General features: G+C 36.1%; 1 long non-coding RNA gene across 8 annotated transcripts in view; it reads left to right on the top strand.

The window, feature by feature from the left end:
* LOC143679216 (uncharacterized) overlaps positions 1-21,242 on the top strand; it is an 89,815-nt gene that overhangs the window by 4,032 nt on the left and 64,541 nt on the right. For 3 of the 8 annotated variants that reach the window (XR_013173594.1, XR_013173595.1, XR_013173597.1), the window contains exons 2-3: positions 1,261-1,302; positions 7,685-7,907. This is a non-coding gene — a long non-coding RNA (uncharacterized LOC143679216). Of the gene's footprint in view, positions 1-1,260; positions 1,303-7,684; positions 7,908-8,987; positions 9,039-9,243; positions 9,296-9,560; positions 9,673-21,242 lie in introns of those variants that run through there. The other 5 variants (XR_013173592.1, XR_013173593.1, XR_013173591.1 and 2 more) reach the window with 3 other exon arrangements.

The raw sequence follows: 21,242 nt of genomic DNA, 5'->3' as shown, positions 1-21,242 counted from the left end.
AGGCAGAGCCTTTAACTAGATAACTAAGGAGCCAGCAGCATGGTCACTCACCTGAGGCTGAGAAATAAAAAGATATTGACTTGGAGTGTAATGAGCTGTGGTATTTTGGAGATCTGTGATGATCCAGGGAGTATTGGAGCATTTGCCCAGCCCTGATAGGAGTAGGGGATTTCCTGTGTACAGTTTCCATGAACTCTGTTCTGCTGAAATTATTGTGAAACCAGTACTTGAATGGAGGAAGTGTGCAACCCAGCCTTCCTCCTAAAGCTACATGAATGAAATAGTTGAATGGTGTTTAAAGGTTCATAATAGAAAAATATAGAGAAAATGTTAAGATTGAAAGCTTGACCAACTTATTCTTCTATATTAATGCCATGTCTCCATATGTCAAAAACAAAATGTTATAAATTAACAACCATTAAACCATGAAGGAAACAGAAGATTGTGTAAATGTAGAGTCTACTAGACCATAAGTTCCATGAATGCAAAACCATAGTAGCCCCAGAGCCTAACATGCTGGTTACATAGTAAATGCTCAATAAGTATTTATTGGCTGGCTGGGATAGCTAAATAAAGGATTGGAGTGATTTGAATATGAAGAACTGGTAGGCTGAATCATTTGTGCATATGTAGAGATCACGTACATCATGTTAATGAACAGATAACAAACTTTAACATGATAGCTTATTGAAACTAAGTCAGTAATGGCTTTTGTAATTCTCAATCAGTCATATATTGGTAATTCCATACTGTTCAATCTTATTGGTATAGTTTCAGTGTAAAAATAAGGATATTTAAACACTGAAGTACATACATTATTTTAAATATTTAAAGAAATAATTCTTATAAGAATGATTATAAATATTTTAAAAATTGCACATAATCCTAATACTACCATCCCCACATCAAACTATTTTCATTTATCTCTTTCTTCACCATCTATATGTGGCCTTAATCTTTTTTCTAATACTAGCAAGAATCAAAGTGAGGAACTGAATACTCATCAGCATATTTGAAAAACTAGAAATTCAATTCCAGTAACTCAAATATCTCATTTTATCTTAAAGAGAATTTGTTTGTAAGATTTTACTGAAATAAGCCCCGATAATAGGCACAACTTATGTCTAATAAAAATTCACTTTACTTATTTCAATATAGCACAAGACCATTCAAGTGGAAATTATCTAAGGACAATGCATTTTTCTTTCTAATATATATTTTATTAAAGTAAGCATTTATTTACCTTTCTTATATTTACAGATGTGGAAATGAAAACTCCTCACCCAGAAACAACTTTTTCAGGTGGGTCTCTCCCTCAGAATCGTTTGACAGCATTTCAAGTTAAATTTCTTTGAAGAAGAAAAAACAAAATTAATCAATTGTTAATATTTTCCAAAGGGTTATGTGTGTAATGTGGTTTTAGTAGGACTTTATTCAAAATCACATGAAATTTTGGAAGTCTGGTTCTTGATTTTTTAATTTGAATATCTATTGTCACAGAATTAATTTTTATTTATGGAGGTCAGTAAAGCTAATAAAAACAGTAATGAATTTGCATCCAACAAATGAAATATAAAGCTGTGCATATACTAAACCTCAAAAAAAAACATAAAAAATTAAAGATTTTTACTGCTGCTACATCTGTTCTGAAAATTGTGGTCATAGACTCACATTTAGAGGATTTATTCCTGCATATTTTCTAGTCATATAATAAACTAGGGCTAATTATATATTAATTATATATATATATAAGAGAGACACACATATGAAAAGAAAATATGGCTTCTAGGCAGACACTTTGAGCAATAGACTCATAGCTATCTGGTGATAATTCTCCTTTCATTTTGTAACATATATGGAAAACTTCACTTTTGTATACATGCTGAATCATACCTTGCATTTCAAAGAAAAAAATTATCACTGCATGATTAGAAGTACATTTTTCTTTTGAACCAATGCACAAACAAATTCATAAAATTCATCTAGAAAAAGGTGATCAAAGTTATCTGAACTTTTCCAAATTGCAAAGTGCATCATGCACCCAGATTTACAAGGAGGCAGGATACTCACCTCTTCAGAGTTGATCCTTGGGATTTAGGATCAATGGGTTGATCCATTTAATTTTTTTTCTCTGGGCAAACAAATATGCCTGGTTGCTGAATGACTCTTTAAATGTCTAAGCCAGAAACTTCCCACAGGTGGTTTGCTCTTCTGTCCAAATGTTTGCAGTGAAAACAGTAGGAGCTAGATGACTTCTTATTGTTAAGGTGGCAGTTCACAATGTTAGGTGTACTGAAGTTTAGCCTGGGGAGCAGTTTAAAATAAAATGTAGCACCAACCCAGAAAAATTAAATCAGAATCTTGGGTAGTGGGACCCAAGGATTGATAATATTTTTAAATTTCCATGTTATCCTAACATGCAGCCAGGATTGAGAACCAATGTGCTCAATTCTTATAAGATTGATATTTGGAGAATGATTGGCAGGTCCATAAAACTCACCCAAAGCAATTGGAGAATGACTTAATCTACACTGTAGTAGATTAAAAGTAAGTGCTACAGGGTGGGCCTCGGTGGCTTGGTGGCAGAGTTCTCACCTGCCATGCTAAAGACCTGGGTTCAATTCCTGGTGTGTGCTCATACAAAAAAAAAAAAAAGAAAAAAGTAAGTGGTAAATAATAACATTCAATTGTAATCAGACTTCAGAAATTTGTGAAAAAAATAAATTTTCTTTGTCAAGGCCAAGGTCACTGATAACACAGGTCCTGAGATAAGAATGATGCTGACAATAATAGCTAAAAAGTGAGAGTTCACTGTATTTTAGATTTTGCTCAAAGTGCTTAATGTGGATTAACTCAATTAATCCTCAGAACACTCTTATTATGTAAATACTGTTAAATTCTTTATGCAGGTAAGAAAACTGAAGTTGGATCTGGCTTCAAGTTCTGGCTCCAGTACTTAATAGTTGTATGATGGTTTTAGACATGTTGCCACACCTCCAAGCCTTGGTTTTCTTATCTATGAAATGGGGATACTATTTTCCAATCAGGTTTGCTTAGAGATTGAATGAGAATATATGTAAAAACTTCTCACAATTTTTGTAAATAGTAAACGAAAAATATTTGCTAACACACTAATAATATTTAAATCCATTGGACTTCATATAAGTCATTAAACTGTTTCCCCAAATTCAGGTAGTTCAATATACTTAATCATTGATTGGAGAATAATCAACCATACTCTTTCTCTGACAGTCTTGAGAGGATTAAGATAATACTAATAATTAACTGATTAACTCCCATCCCATATCCCCACTGACTTGCCTGTGCTGTAGTCTCTGCAATGTAGCCAGTGACTCAAAAATGCAAATCTGGTCATGTGACATGGTATTCACCCTCTGCTTCATCATCTTCTTTTAGAATAAAGGTCAAATATTTATTCAGCCCTCCACATCCCCTGACCTCTCTTTAAAGAAAACTGTCCCATCTCCTTTCCCTCACCCCATTTGCTAGCTTAGTCTTAAGTATCAATGTGACTAGGCTATAGTGCCTGTTTTATTTAATAAAAAATTCATTTAAGTGCTGATGTGAAAGCATTTTGTAGATGCAGTTAGTATCTACAGTTGACTTTAAGAAATATTTAAAGTTGACTTTAAGCAAAGGATATTACTCTTGAAAATATGGGTGGGCCTTATCTGATCAGTTGAAGGCCTTAATAGCAAAACTGGGGTTTCCCAGAAAAGGAGAAATTCTGCCCCAAGGCTAGAGCACAGAAATCCTATCTGGATTTCCACTCAGCCAGCCTGCCCTATAAATTCTGAACTATAGACTGAAACATCAACTTGTGTCTGAGTTTCCATCCTGCCAGCTTCCCTACAGATTTTAGACTTGCCAGACACCATCATCCCATAAGCCAATATCTTAAATCTCTCCCTCTCCCTCTCTCTCTCTGTGTCTCTCCATATATATATATATATATATATATATATATATATATGTATATGTATATATATGTATATGTATATGTATATATATATATATATATATATGTATATGTATATATATGTATATGTATATGTATATATATACATACACATATGATGAGCTCAGGGCTTCAAATTCTTAGCTTTAATGCCATGTAAATGACTTGAAAGTTTCTATGACTGCCTTGAATTAAACCTTTATCTCCCATAGCCAAAGATCTGAAATTTCTGAAAATCAAACCCAGGTTGGCTCAATGATAGTGCAAATTGAATACCCAAACTACTAGACTGTCTGCTGTTAAGATAAGGGCATTGATTGGAAAAGAAGAACTGGGAAGCTGCAATTTGGAATAGGGACATATAGGCAGATCATGAGGAAATGGGAGACATTGGGCCCCTAAAACCTGCTGAGTCTTCTTTGTCAGTAAGCCCACCCCCTTCCTTCTTTGGGAAGACTAACCCTGCCTTGTGTGATGAACCTTTAAAGGCATATTCTGAGATAGTTGTCTTGCATGAAAATACTGATTCTCCTCAGGACCCATTCCCTCCACATTTTTGCATCTAAACATACAACTAGACTCAGGTCCCAGGAAAGGAAAGAACCCATTACACTGCAAACTTTATACTACTAATCTTTTCTACCAGCTTTCCCCAGAGAGATTTTCAGCCTTGTATCATAGTGGTTGTGCTTTGGGTAAAATAAAGAATCAAACAGTTTGGAAACTACTGGATACTGACTTTGAACTGACACTAATTCCAGGGGTCCAAAATATCACTGTGATCAGTTAGAGCAGGAGCTTAAAGATCAAATGACCCATGGAGTTTTAGCTTAGTTCCATTTCTCAGCTGGTCCTCATATGCATCCTGTAGTTATTTCCCCCATTCTGGAATGCTTACTAGAATAGGAATACTCAGCAACAGGAAGATTCCACAGATTTGTTCCCTGACTTATGGCATGACAGCTATTATGGTAAGAAAGGCCAGTGGAAGCCACTAGATCTGTTTCTTTGTAGCAAAGTAATAAACCAAAAATATTACCACATTTCTGGAGGAATGGCAGAGATAAGTGCCACCTTGAAGGACTTGAATGCTGCAAGTGCGGTAATTCCTTTTCAACAACCCTATTTGGCCTTGGCAGGAAACAGCTGGTCTTGAAGGATGACAGTGGATTATCATAAACTTAACCAGATGGTGAGTCCAATTCCAGCTGCTTTTACAGATGTGGTGTCATTGCTTGATATACCACATGGTATCTGGTACATAGCTGTTGTCTGGAAAATATGTTTTCAACAAAACTACTAGATACCTGTAGTAGTTAGGTTCAAGTGTCAACTTGGCCAGGTGTCAGTACCCAATTGTTCCATTGTTGTGGACTTAAATCATCAACATGTAAATTTCATCTCTGGCTGAAATTTCATCTCTGGCAGTCAGCTAAAGGGAGTGCCTTCTGCTATGGATGAGGCTTAAAAGGCAAAATCAGAAGAGAGAGAAACAGCCTAGCAGAGTAGGGCAGCCCAGAACAATGCAGCTCAGAATTCAGAGCTGGCTCAGACCCAGACATTTAGCAATGCAGAAAGAAACTGCCCCTGGGAAAGCTGTTTGAACCCAGAAGACGGGAGAGAAGTCCAGCTGACACTACTGTGTGCCTTCCTATGTGACAAAGAATCTTAGATGAAAGGAAACTAACTGCCTTTCCTCTGAGGAACATTAAATTTGTAACTAAATCAATCCCCCTAATAAAAACAATCCATTTTAGGTGTATTGCCTTCTGGCAGCCTTAGCAAACTAAAACAATATCTGTTCATAAAGACCACCAGAAGCAGTTTGCTTTTAACTAGTAAGGCCAGCAATACTTTTTTACTGTCCTACCTCAGGGGTATATCAACTCTCTTGCCTTATATCATAATTTAGTTTATAGTTATAGTGATTGACTTTCCCTCCACAAGACATCACTGGCCCATTACCTTGATGATATCATACTGATATAACCTAGTAAGCAAGAAGAGCAATTACTGTAGACATATTGGTAAGATATTTGATGCCACGAAGTGGGAAATAAATTGACAAAAATTCAGAAATTTCCATCTCAGTGAAATTCCTCAGTCTAGTCTTGTGGGGCATGTTAAGGTATTCCTTCTAAGTTGAAGGATAAATTATTAAATGTGGCCCCTCCTACAACCAAAAGAGGCTCAACTGCCAGTGTGCCTCTTTGTATTTTGGAAACAACATATTCCTCATATGGATGTGCTATTCTGGTCTATTTACTGAATGACCTGAAAAGCTGCTGCTTTTGAGTGGGTCCCCCAAAAGGAGAGCACTCTACAGCAGGTCCACGCTGCAGTGCCAGCTGCTCTGCCACTTGAAGTAGATGATCCAGCAGAGTCATTGTTACTTAAAGTGTCAGTGGCAGGTATAGATTATGTTTATAGCTTTTAGCAAGACCCCATAGGTGAATTGCAGCACTGGCTTTTAGGATTTGGGTACAAATTCTGACCATATTCTGCAGATAACTACCTTCCTTTTGAGAAATAGCTTTTGGCTTCCAGTCAAAAAGAGACTGAATGCTTAATTTTGACTATCAATTTACCATGCAGCCTGAGTTGCCTATCATGGACTGGGTGTTGTCCTACCCATCAAGCAGTAAGTCCTGAATATACAATTATATTCTATCATCAAAAGGATGTGATAATAAACAATCAGGGTTGAGCAGACCCTGAAGGCACAAGTACGTGACATGAGGAAGTGGCTTAAATGCCCACAGCCCCTGCTCCTGCTACATTAATTTCTCTCCCAGCCTGCAGTTATGGCTTCCTGGGGATTTCCCTTTGGTCAGTTGACTGACCAAAGAAAAGCTCAAGCCTGGTTTACATATGGTTCTGTTTGATTCATAAGCACCACCTGGTAGTGGCATCTTCAGCAGTTTTCTGGGTCATTCCTGAAGGACAATGGTACAAGAAATCCTCTTAATTGGCAGAACCTCAAGGAGTATGCCTAATTATTCATTGTGTTTAGAGGGGGAAACATCCAGAGGTGCATTTGTATAGTAACTGAACTGTGCCCAATGGTTTGTCTGTATAGTTAGGGATTTGGAAGGAACATGATTGAAACATTGATGATGAGGGGTCAGCACCAATGATGCGGAGAAGTTTGTGCAGCCTTTTTGAATGGGCAAAAATGTGGAGATCTCTGCATCCCACAAGAATTTTCATGTGACCTCAGTTGAGAAGGATTTCAACAATAAAACTGAGAGCATGGCCTGTTCTGTGGATGCCAGCCACTGCTATCAGCCATTGCCCAACTGGCTCAGGAACAAAGCAGCCATGAAGGCAGGGGTGTAAGTTATGCATGAGCTCAGCAGCATACACTTTCACTTCCAGTACAGCCTGGCTACAGCTGTTGTTGAGTGCTGGGTCTACCAGCAGCAGAGACCCACCTGAGTCCTGATATAGCATCATTCCCTGAGGCCATCAGCTAGCTTCCTGCTGACAGATTGATTATGTTGGGCAGCTTTTGTGAAGGAAGGGGCAGCATTTTTTTCTTATTGGAATATATACTTTCTCGGAATATAAAAACTCAAATCTTAAGCTTCATAGAAACAGAATTTCTAAATGGAGGTTCAGCTTGTATATGGCTGGCATAATGTTAAAAGTTTTGATCCTTCTATTTTTTAGTGTAGTTACATTTTTTACTTGTTAATATTTCAGGACCTGTAGGACATACTGGCCACCCTGACTCCCAGCCTAACCACTCCAATGCTGAGACGGACCATGCAGTCCCAACAGGCCACTATTCAGATGTTTGTCCAGCTTCAGCCCTGTCCAACAACAGCCAATATCTAATCATTGTGGTGAACCTGCAGGGATACAGTGCATACCAGCAGAACTTTCTCCATCAATCTGTCCACCTGGATTGGAATATTTAATTCAGGTAATTTGAAATACATAAAACACTCATAAAAAATAAAACTGTGCTCCCATTTTACTTAGCCAGATTAACAAATGACAAATTCACAAACATCTGAAATGACAAAACCACGATTTTGCTAATGGATCACTCTAATTCTTTTAGGTCAGTTTTACTCTTAAAGCAAAATACAAGTATCTTAAGAAATTGCATTTCTGTGATTTTGAATATAGTCTGTGAAATAGCCAATAGCCAACATTTATGAGGCACTGTTTTCCATGCATGTTTCTAAGCATAATACATGTATTCTCATTTAACTCTCATAGAAACTCTATGACATATGATTATCCCTATTTTACAGAGGAGGTTCAAAGAAGTTAAAAAATTTGCTCAATGTCAAAATCTAAGGAGCATCTGGGACATACATTTTAAACCTAAGACCTTGGTTCTGTATCCTGGGCTTTTTAATCACAACACTGAATTATTTACTAGGGATTTAAAAGAAACTTTAAATATAGTTTAGATTTGAATTTCAATGCATGTTGCTCAAAAAGCAGTTAAAAAAATTTTTATACACCTTTTTATTATAATTTGTAAAATTATATTTTTATGATCCTTCCTTTGTTTTTTGGCATTCATAAATGCCACCAATAAGAGAGAGAGAAATAGTTTGAGTATACTCTGATGTACTACATGATATCTCATCTCAGCAAAGTGAGATTTAAGATTTGTCTGTAGTTGGAAATCCAGTAGGTAATGTCAGAATGTGAAGTTCTGTGTGTCCAGTCTATAAACAAATAAATATTCTCATATTATAAAACCAGTGTTCCATAAATAAGCTGTCTCTCTTCACACTCTATATTAATTTAATTTCCCACCATGCATTTGGGCAGCACATATTATAAGAACTTTTAGTAGTATTTATAGTCTTTAAGAAATACTCTGAAGCAGATTTTTAAAAGTCAGGGTCTCATAAAAAATATAGGGGAGTTTATCATCAACCATAGATGATGATCTTAAGTACACTTCAAAAGAACAATTTTGAAATGTATAGGAAAAAAATCCTTTAAATTGATAAAAATTTCCTAATTTCTAATTTTACAGAGATTACAGTGTAAATCAACTTGACTTGACCTAAATTTGCCCACATTAATAGTGAGTAAAAGTGTAAACATTCTGAATACTTTCAGTAGATATTTTTTCAACTAGAATGTTAACTTAGTTTTAAATTAAAAAGTAATTAAAATTATTATTAAATAGTGATAGTATTGACAAATCTGATAATTATATATATTTAAATATACAAACATGAATATTAATCTGGTTGGCCTTAAAACCCTCATTTGACATATTCTTACAGGTTGATTTTCTTTCTACTATAATAGATCAGATAGTGATTGAACTTCTGGAAGGTATGTATTATTGTATTGATTTTATTTCTGGGAGAGTAGAGGTTTATGCAAATGAAGGCATATCAGCCTCCACAATACAACCCTTTTGCTACTATGGGAAGGTTAACTCTGGTTATTTAGAAGTGCTTCTCTTTAAAGTAATGAAAAATTTTCATTTCTGAAAATTAGGAACTATATAGTAAAATACCATTGTGCTGAACATCTGGTTGAATGATATGTCTTAACTTGGCAAGCAATCAAAACTTCTGCTCCCATCTCTTTCTAGAAATCACTCGAAGTGGCATTCTGTCACTTTACCTGGATTCTTCGCTTCTGCTGTCTTTCCTCCAATTTGTGATCATTGATTGGCACAGAGCCAGATGCAATATATCAGTTACCTTAGTGCATTTTCAAAATGAATGAAGTTTTTAAATTTGGATAGGGATGTTTTGAAAAATTTTCATTCTTCCTGATGTTTTCTCTTGGGAGTTCAGATGAACCCTCTAAAACCTTTGCTCCACAGACTCTAGGTTAACTAACTTGATTTTCAGGGCCAGTACAATGCTGGAGGATGCAGGCAGAGCTCTCTCTTCCTGGAAGAGCATTCCTGTTCATCCACAATATGGCCTTTGACCCCACCACGTGTTTCCATGGGTCCACCACTCCCCAGGTGCAGGAATACACTTAGGAAACCCTGGATACTACAGGTCTCCTACCAAGTCAGAGAGAACTTGGGTTTTCTCATTAACCATAGTTTTCCTTCTAGACATAAAGGGTTTTAATGAAACTTCTAGTTAATTTTTTGAACATTTCTGTTCCATCCATCTTCATTATTTTGTAAAGTTCTTTTCCACTGGTTTCACTGGAACAATAATTGTACTAGAAGAGTAATGGATTCAGTTAAAACATACGATCATCACTTTACACCTTTAAATTACTTACAGTGGGCAGTTTTAGATATTTATAATTCCCCTGGTTTTGTGTAATTTCTCTAAACTAAGTTTACTATTAAAAAGGTCATCTTTCATCTATGTGATGATGTTAAGAATTACTGATTGCATATGTAGAATGGTATGATTTCTAAAGGTTGGGTTAATTTCTTTTTTTTCTTTTTTTCTGTTAATTAATAAAAAAAATTTTTAAAAAAGGTCATCTTTCTTGTATTTTTATTCTACAGTATATACTATTGATATTATACAACCTTAAAGGCCAGATACTATATATTATATACATTCCATCTTTTAAAAAAATTTACAAGCTTTATTATTTTTGAAATATATATATAATATATATATACCTTAATCATGAAATCTAAAGTAAGTTCCAAATGTATTCATCTTTAATTCTGCTGTTTTTCAAAAGGGATATCTTTAATTTTGTCATTGCTGTTTTCTTCATCTGTGATTGAAAGTCTATGTTAGTGTTTTTAACAATGTGAATAGTGTAAAGATGATAGTGATTCATTTTTCTTGCAGCATTTGACACTATGACAGGCACAATAGAGGGAAACAGGGATTGTGTAGTCCAGTGATCTCATTTTACAGGAATGCAAATGGAAGAGTTTTGAGTTAAGCTATTTAATGAAACAATCCATTGGATAGCAGACACCCTCTCATGAATCAGCCTAATTTCATTCTCACCAAGCATTTGCCTGCAGCAGGTGCTGAGGCCAAAGAGGCTTCTTATAAAGATGGAGTCCAGGGTCTGCCTGGGTCTGCACAGAGACTTAAGAGTTCACGGTGATAGGGTTTGCTATGGATGCCTCCCTCTGAATAAAAATCCTCCTGCATAGACATTGCAGAGTGATTTTTATTTCCATACATCTTTTATTTGTCTGTTATTTTCATCAGGCTTCTGTTAGGCCCAGACCCAAGTTCCTAAGGGCCAGGGACAAGGACTGTTAATTGCTCCTTCCTGACTCTAAGCAAGCAGAGGTTCTAAATGTGTGATTTGACATAGGAAACCCTTTGGTAAAAAGTCACGTGCCTGCCAGCATGGAGAACCCCTTCATTTCCCACCATGGGAGATGAGCCTGTGAAGGTCAGCATCCACTGGGAATGTCAGTGTTCCAAATATTCCATGCATCGTGTGTGGTCCTGTCCCCAAAGCACCTTCCCCTCTTGTCCAGCAGCCATCTTCCACTTCTGAACAGCCACTGCTGAGCTGAACGGAGGTCCTCTGGGCCCAATGTGACCTCCTGGTTCAAGCTCATCTTCCATTTTCACATGTGTGAGAGTCACCCCCTCATTACTTCCCTTCAAATACAGTGCAAAAAATATGCCATGAATGTGGTTTATAAATAGATCTTCTCAAACCAATTTAATAGACACAATATTTTGTAAAGCATAAATGTAGCAATCATTCTATATCCATCTGCATAACTGAAAATTGCATCCCAGCATTTCATAAAATATTCCAGCAAGTGGCCATTTTATTGAAATACTCATCATCTCTGAGCCCACCTGCAGCACTGCTCCAATCCTGAGCAGTAAAGTCTCCTTTCTGATACAAAGTTATGGAATTAGGAAGATACAGGTCATTTCCTTTTCTTTGTCACACATGGAGCTTCCTAATTTCTTAGAGCTTAATACCCTCTCCTTTCCTTTTGCCTTTTTTCTCTGTCTGCATGATCTCTAAACACCTTTCCTTTTCCTTTGCATGTTCTGCTATTTAAGATGGTCCAGTTAGATATTATATTAGAATAATCCAACATTTTTAAAAATAATGCTGATCATATTTCCTGTTTTATGTTTTTAGTTGTAATACTATTTGAAGCCAATAACAAATATGAAATTAAGGACATCCTTGGACAGAAGATTTACTTTGCAGTAGAGAAAACTGATTGCTGTATCTGAAATATCCTTAGGTCTGCTAGGCCTTTTACTACTATGATTCTCAATAACAAGGGCCTAGAAGTCATACATTTGAAGAGATGGCTAAGATGTAAAGCCTGTTTTTTCCCCTGCTGCCTTCAGGAGGTCGGTGAGCAATTACCGTGGCAGTGTATAAAATAGTTCAGTCTGAATTGGCACCCTTTCATTGAACCTGTATAAGCAAATGAGACTTAAAGGGAAATTGACCCATGAGCTGTTGTATTTCTTCAGATAAATTTTAAAGGAAGGAAGGCAGGTGCAGAACAGTGAGTTATCCCCATATCACCATGCAGTGTGCATTATGGAGTTGAGAGGCCATGCCGAGACCAGACATCTTCAGGGAAGGCTGAGAAGGCAAAGCACATTGGTTGAGGCTCTCACTAAAAATGACTGTGAGGGGCCTCATCAGGGCAGGGATGTTGCAATATCGAGAGCATCCTAAAAATATTTCAGGAACAAGTGATCAGAAGAATGGAGGAAAGAATAGATTTGTTCATTCCACAATTTTGTTTCCCTGGCCAACCTTCTAAAGAATGAACTTAGGAGAGATGCCCTCTGAAAAATTTCAGCTCCTGTATTTTTCATTGCTGCATTTTCTTATAGTTTATATAGATGAGTTCCCATTTGTAATACAGGTACCTCTATGTGGGAGAATCTTCAGCTCTTTAAAGATCAACTGTATCTTTGGCACATATTAACTGACAGCTCACTCATAGAAAAATATCTCAGAGGAAACACCAGGGCACATGTGTTCTCAGGAAAGTTAAGATTTGGCCTGAGACCAGCCCTGCCATGATCACTTAGTTATCCTATGCAGTTTGCTGTGAAACCATAAAAGAGAAGGATATAAAAGTACATGAATTATTTGAACTTGGATACTGCACTTGCTTTGAGAGACAACTGTAGTTATTCAAAATGATTTTGTTTCCCTATTCTTTTAGGTAAACTATAATAATGCATCCATACAGATATCTGAAGAAAAGGGTAGTTTGATGGGGGAAATGCCTTCCATTTGTATAAAGCTCTATGATTTAAAGAGCACAATAGCATACATTATAGTATTTGATCTTTTAAAGGTCCTGTGAAGTCTTCATTTACAGAGCGGGAAACTGAGGCACTTTCAACAATGTACAGCTAATAAATGAACAAGATTCCAGGCTCCATATTCTTTCATTATTGCACCACTAACACTAATATTTGAAATACCAGCAATCAGAGCTCTGATTCAAGCATATGAGCCACTGTTTGTAAAGGAATTATAATCATTTCTTAATACTTTAGACTTTTTCATAAGTATGGCAATTAAAAATGTACATGAGGCCAGAGAGCAGGGGGTAGGATCAGAAAATTTGCATTCAGCCTACCAGAGTTTCTATCTCTCTCTTCCACTTTGTGGCTAAGGAATCCGACCTCTCTGTTCCTCAGATTCTACTTCTATAAAATAAAGCTAATAATAGTACAAACTTAACAAGGTTATGATGTGAATTAAATACATTAATGTACATGCAGTTCTTACAACAGTGCCTGACACTTAGAAAGTGCTCAATGAGAGTTACTATTAGACTACTACTACTTATTACCTAGTTTCTCCATTTTAGTTAGAAATATATTCTCCTCCTGGTGTACCAATAGGTTATATTATTCAAATTTGGTATCCATGGCTACCAAAATTTATAATTCAAAATGAGAAGAGATAGGACATACTAAAAATTACTGGTCTATGTTGTAAGAACAGCTGTTTTGCAGATGCTGATTCTGAGGTAAGAGATGCAATCATGTTTATACAATTTGCTTTCCTAATATAAGAAAAATCTAACTTTGCAGACTTTTGCAGATATATTAAATAAATATATGTGTGTTTGTATCTTGAAGGAGATAATACACTCATATATTAAATTTGGTCAGAGAGGGAGTTATTACTCTTAATAAATATCAGTGGTGATTATACAAATTTAAAAAAATGAGAAGCAGAGCCATGTAGACAAATAAAAATAAACCAAATGAATAACATGGAAATGATAGTTTTTTATAGTGATATTGAATATTATCCATTTGAAATAGAATGTTAACTTGTCATCTAAGCCTAACTGTCTGTGCCAGTTTGAAGCTATTATGGACCCCAGAAAAACCATGTTCTTTAATCCTCATTCAATATTGTTGGGTGGGACTTTTTTGATTGCTTCCATGGAGATGTGACCCACCCAGTTGTGGGTGGTACCTTTGGATTAGGCTATTTCTATGGAGATATTTCTCCACCCATTCAAGGTGGGGTTGCTTACAGGAGCCTTTTAAGAGGGAACCATTTTGGAAAAAGCTTTAGAGCAATTAAAACCAGCAGAGTCCACACAGCCAGAGACCTTTGGAGATGATGAAGGAAAATGTCCCCCGGGAGCTTCATGAAACAGGAGACTTGGAGAGAAAGCTAACAGATGTCACCATGTCCACCATATGTCTTCCCAGTTGAAAAAGAAACCCTGGACTTCATCGGCCTTTCTTGAGTAAAGGTAAACTTTTGTTGGTGCCTTAAATTGGATATTTTTATAGAGTTGCTTTAATTGGGACATTTTCATGGACTTACAACTGTAAACTTACAACTTAATAAATGCCCCCTTTTAAAAGCCATTCTGTTTCTAGTATGTCACATTCCAGCAGCTAGCAAATTAGAACACTGCTTGCCAAACCACAGCCAAAAGTATTCCTGTCTATCTTAGAGAACACATAGGGCTTTATCTAAGATTCTACAAAAGTTTCATGCTCTAAGATTACTTTCCAGAAAACTACAAACTCCATACAGGTTCCTAGGCCAGATAAGTCCTGAAACTCAGAGGCGCCAGGCTCTCCAAGAACACCAACTAGTTCCATCCCATATTGCATATTATCAACACCCCTTTCCAACGTGAAAAATTTAGAATAGCCATTTCCCAAATAACCCCAAAATACTGGGAGAAGGACCAAAGGAGAAAGAGGAGTTATAACAGAAGATAGCATTTAACAAATGAGGATGACTGCTGAGTCATTAGATTGATATTTCTATCAGTCTCCAGCATCTTGGAGCACCTAGAAGGAAAGACCTAAAATTGTGGAACTGTCACCCATGCCACAATCTGAGATCTGTTCTATAAATAAGTGTTACAATGTACTTTGGCATTGCTTTTTTGTATCTGTGTTATATTTCACAATAAAAAAATGTTTTAAAAAATTATATAGGAGGGCAAGAAACCCCAAATAGCCAAAATCATCTTTAAAAAGAAAAAAAGAGTTGGAAGATTTATAGTCCCTTAATTTAAAATAAATTACAAAGCTGCAATAATGAAAACAGTGTGTTACTGGCATCAGACATCTATACCAAAGCACTGGAATTGAGAATTCAGAAATAAACCTGCAAATCTGTGCCCAACTGATTTTTCACAAATATGCCCAGTCCACTGAATGGAGAAACAACAGTCTCTTCAAAAAAATGGTAAGGGGAAATTGGACATATACATGCAAACAAATGAAAGTGGACCTCTACCTCATACCATATATAATACTTAACTCAAAATGTATCAATGACCTAAATATAAGAGCTAAAACTACAAAAGTCTTCAAATATAGGGAATTATCTAGAGGTCCTTATATAAGGTAATGAATTCTTAGACTTTATACAAAGCACAAGCAACAAAGAAAAAATGGGTAAATTGAAATTAATCAAAATTTAAGACAGTATCAATAAAGTGAAAATACAACCCACAGAATGGTAAAAAATATTTGGAAACCATATATCTGCTAAGGGATTTATATCCAGATTATATAAGGTACTCTTACAATTGAATAACCAAAAGAGAACCCAATTTAAAAAATGGGCAAGGGATTGATTGTATAGTTAGGATGGATTGTATGGTGTGTGAATAAAACTGTTTTAAAAAAATAAACAAAGTTACAAGTGCTAGAGGAGATGTGGAGAAAAAGGTATACTTATTCACTGCTGGTAGGGATAATTGGTGGTTCCTCAGGAAGCTAAGTATAAAATTATCATATGATCTAGCAATCCCATTACTAGTCATATCTTGGAAGCACTGAAAGAAAGGACATGAGTAGACATTTGCATACTGATGTATTTGGTGGCATTATTCACAATTGCCAAATGTGTGGAAGTGGCCCAATGTTTCTTCAACTGATAAGCAGAAGGATAAAGTATGTTGTATATATATGATATGGAATATTATGTGGCTGCAGAAAGGAATGAAGTCACGAGATGTACAGCAATGTGAATGTACCTGGAAGACATTAAATATTGAGTGAAATAAGCCAGAGACAAAAAATATATATTTTATTATTCACTAATGTGAACTAACTATAAGGAGCAGAATCTAAGAGTTAAAATTGAAAGCCTAGATTATCAGGATATAGAAAGAGGGCAGAGATATGGCAATTGATGCATAAGGAGTACAGAATGTTCAATAAGATTGATCGTAAAGGTGAATTGTGCTACCATAACACAGTATTGTACCATCATAATATACTGTGATGGTAGCACAATGGTGTAAGTGTAATTAAAACTGAGAATAAGTATGGTTGAGAGAGGGAGGCTATGTTTGTGTATACCAAAAGAGGGAAAGCTAAAAAACATAAATGGGGATTGTATAACTTAGTGAAACCTAGAGTGGACAATGATGCAATTAATTGTATAAATATATAAAAGCTCTTACATAAACTAGAACAAATGTACATCACTATTGCAAGGTGTTAATAATAGGGTTGTATATGGGAAAAATGATGTAAACTAAGGTCTATAGTTTACAGTAATGTAATATTCTTACATTAATTGTGAAAAAGGGACTATGTTAAAGCTAAATGTCAAAAATGGCAAGATATAAGGGGTATGGGATTTTTCCTTCAGAAGAAATGAGAATATTCCCATATTAACTGTAGTGGTGAATGCATAACTACATGGTTGTACCAAGTGCCATTGATTGTACACTTAGGATGGACTGTATGGCATGTAGAGAAAATCTATTTTAAAAAATGAATGCAATAAATAAACCAAAAGAAAAAATGGGCAAGGGACTTGAATAGATATTTCTCCAAAGATATATAAATAGTCAATAATTACATTGGAAAGATGTTCAACATCATTAGCCATTAGGAAAATGAAAAATAAAAACAATGAAATACCACCTCACATCCACTGGAACTGCTATTATATTTAAAAAAAAACAGAAAATAACAAGTGCTGGTGAAGATACAGAGAAATAGGAACTCTAGTACATTTACACAGGTGGCAGTGTAAAATGGTGCAGCCACCGTGGAAAACCTTGGTGGTCTCTTGAAAACTTAAAGTTACCATATGACTCATCAATCCCACTTCTAGGAATATGATTAAAAGAATCTAAACCAAGGACCTGAACATATATTTGTCAACCAATGTTTATTGCAGCACTATTTGCAATAGCAAATGGTGAGAAGCAATCCAAATGTCCACCATCAGATGAACAGATAAACAAAATGTGCTGTACACCTTCAGTGAATATTATTCAGACATAAAAAGAGAATGGTTCATACAGCAAGGATGAACCTTGAAGACATCATGTTGAATAAGACACACATATAAAGACAGATACTGAATGATTCCACTTATATGTGATAACTACAATTTACAAATTCATAGGAACAGAAAATAGAGCATAGGTTGCCGGGGCCAGGAGGAATGGGCAGTGAATACATAATGGGTGGAGGATTTTTGTTTGGGGTGATAGAAAAATTGTGGTAATGGATGGCATTAAAGGGTATAACAACATTGTACCTGTGATTAAGCCTGCTAAATGTTTTGCTTGGGAGTGGTTGAGATGGGGAATTTATGTTGTATATTTGTTGCCACAATTTAAAAATGAGAGAGCAACTAAAGAGACAATAAAATTCAATACATGATCTTGAACTAGATTTGACAATGCTTTATAGCAATGTTAAATTTACTGAACTTGATAACTGCATTTAATGAGCTAGAAAGTGAATGTCCTTATTCCTAGGAAATATTAACTGTTCAAGGAAAACGATTAAATGCAACTTACTCTTACATGTTTAGAAATAGAAGATAGATGATGGATAGGTAGGTAGTAGATAGAATTATATAACAAATGTAACACAATGTTAAAAGCTGGTAAATCTGGGTATCTGGAAAGAAGATAAATTGGGGGGTATATGGAGTTCTGTTTATTGGTTTTATATGATCTTGCAATTGTCCTGTAAGTTTAAAATGATTTCAAAATAAAAATTTTTAAACAAACAAAACAGAACAAAGACAGTGCTTTGATTTCTCAGCTGCTAAAATAAATACCATGCAATGGGCTGAAGGAAACCATGGGAATTTGCTGGCTGTGTTAGTTTCCTAGCTGCCAGAATACAATATACCAGAACTGGAATGGCTTTTTAAAAGGGGAATTTAGTAAGTGACACATTTATAATTCTAGCAAATTGAAAGTATCCAACAAGAGGTTACCTTCACTCAAGAAAGGCCGATGGGCAGAAACACCTCTGTTAGATGGGTGGTCACGTGGCTGGCATCTGCTGGTCCCTTGTTCCTGAGCTCTGCTGCTTTTAATCTTTGTTACTGTGGAGGTTCCTTTCTTTACTTCTCTGGGGCAGGTTTTCATCTCTTGGTTTCCCTTGACTCTCTCCAGGTTCTGGCTTGCTTAACATCTCATGTTGACGTCTGCTGGGCTCCAAACACCTCCAAATATCTGTGTGTCTGTTCTCCAAATTTCGGCATCTGTGCCAGCTCTGCTCTAAAGTTTCTGTTGTCTCTGTCATTTCTGAGGCTTCTCTAAAAAGTTCCCTCTTTTAAACACTCTACTAAACTAATCAGGACCCACCTGGAATGGGTGGAATCACACTTCCATCTAATCAAAAGGTCACACCTGGGGTGCAGAGGTAGTTCAGAGGTAGAATTCTTGCCTGCTATATAGGAGACCCAGGTTTGATTCCCAGTCCATGCATTTCCCAAAAAAGCAAAGAAACAAGCAAAACAAACAAACAAACAAACAAAAATCCAACAAATGGTGCTGCACATGGAAAAATAGTGAAATGTGACCCCTACCACACAGCATCCAAAAAATAAAAAGGCATCTCCACAGAGATGTCACATCTCTGTGGAGATAGTCTGATGAAAGGTTTCCAACCTACAGTGTTGAATCAGGATTAAATGAATGCTGCTCCCATAAGATTGGATCAGGATTAAAATATGGCTTTTCTGGGATACACATAATACTTTCAAACTGGCACACTGGGTCAGGGTTTTGATTCTAGAAGTCCAAAATCAAGGCACCAGCAGGTGATGCTTTTCCCCCAAAGACTCTGCCATTCTGGGGCTGGCTGCCAATGATCCTTGGATCCTTTGTTTTTCTTTTCACAGAGCAATGCACAAGGATGCATCTTCCTTCTCTTCCATGCTCTGTTGATTTCAAGCTTCTAGCTTCTTCCCAAGATTCTCTCAATGTGGCATTCTCTATAAGGCTACCACTAATTCAAAAGATTCAAATGACTACACCTTAACTAAAAATAGCCTCATCAAAGTATTCCAATTGCAATGCGGTCACATCTATAGGACTGGATTAAGATTAAGAACATGTTTTTCTAGGGTATGTAATTCAATCTACCACAAAGAGTATAAAACATACCACCCAAATCATGCTTTTCTATCATCTCTAATTTATCCTTATATTAAATTAGATCACTGGAAACCAGAACATATCTGTGTGCTTATTACATGGAAGAATTGCATTGGAGAAATTTCCAACCTTATGGCTCCATTTTTTTAGCTGCAAATATTTAAAAATTAGGATTTAAAAATCAATTTCTTAATTCCCATGGAAAGTCAAAAAATCTGTTAAACTGAGCACCCATTTCTACATGGTAGAAATTTGCTCAATCTGAGTAGAACTTCCCCCATTTGACAAAACCTGTGAACTCTGCCATAGTTGCGACCACTTCCTAAGGGTTTCCACTATCAATTCACTCATTTCCATTATCTGCTTGATTTTTCTAATGACGGGATTTTCAATCCCTCTGTCAGATCCTGATTGTCCAAAAATGAGTCCTTCCCCTCCTTGATTTCTGAGACTAATGAAAGAGAGAGACCACACTGAGAAAACACACATGATGTAAAAGGGACATTATAAAGGCTCTTATAAAGGGATTTGTGTAATGTGCATCTATCTGTCTGTGAGGGATGTGTGTGGGTGGATGGAATATAATATGTCAATATGTATGTATGAATACTTTACATGGAAATATTTGAATAATAGTTGAACATGTGGGGGGTTGTTCTTATCAAAGATCCAGGGAGTATAAAGATAATATTTTTCCCTGCAAGGGAAAATACTAACAGATGTTTAGCTGGAATATATTTTACTTGTGGAAAATAAGTGATAAGACTGGAGAAGCAAGTCAGACCACATCAGGGGACTCTTACATTTCGTGCTAATGAATTTAGATTTCATCCAGCGGCACTTCTTTAATGAACTCCTTAAAGTGTCCATTACATGTAATGAAATAACATCTCTCCTGTGCATCAATAATAGTACATCTAGGTGCTGTCCTTGAAAGAATTGAGAAATATTTTCATGCTTCACACTGAAATCATTTTTTGAAGGGAAGACAATGGAAAGCTTGGCTTGTTAAAGCAGGAAATATCAGTACTAGAAACAAGTATGAATGTGGAGTTTGCATGGAAACAGAAGAGTGTCAGTTTGCATGGAAATTTGGAGTAGAAAAGAGAAAGTCTGAACTACTGTCGAGGAATGTAGGAAATTATACTCATGTTGCATGTTTGAAAAACTGTGTAAATAATGATGCCATCCAAGTTAGGAATCTTGGAGGAGAAGTAGTTGATTTGTGGGTCATGATTGATTTCCATTTGGGTCATATTGGATCTTAGATTTTGCATTGGTTTGAGATGTCGTATTCCCCAGATAAGCCATGGTCTTTTTCCTAGTCCAATCTTGTGGGGACAGAGTTACTATTTGGATGGGATTTTTTTTATTAAGTTCTTTCCATGGAGGTGTGACCCACCCAATTGTGGATGGGACCTTTTGATTATGCTGCTTCCATGTAGATGTATC

The sequence above is a fragment of the Tamandua tetradactyla genome, chromosome 4, assembly GCF_023851605.1.
Source record: "Tamandua tetradactyla isolate mTamTet1 chromosome 4, mTamTet1.pri, whole genome shotgun sequence".
Classification (NCBI taxonomy): Eukaryota; Metazoa; Chordata; class Mammalia; order Pilosa; family Myrmecophagidae; genus Tamandua; species Tamandua tetradactyla.
Note: the sequence above shows the minus strand (reverse complement) of the source record. Positions and strands in the feature narration are given on the sequence as shown.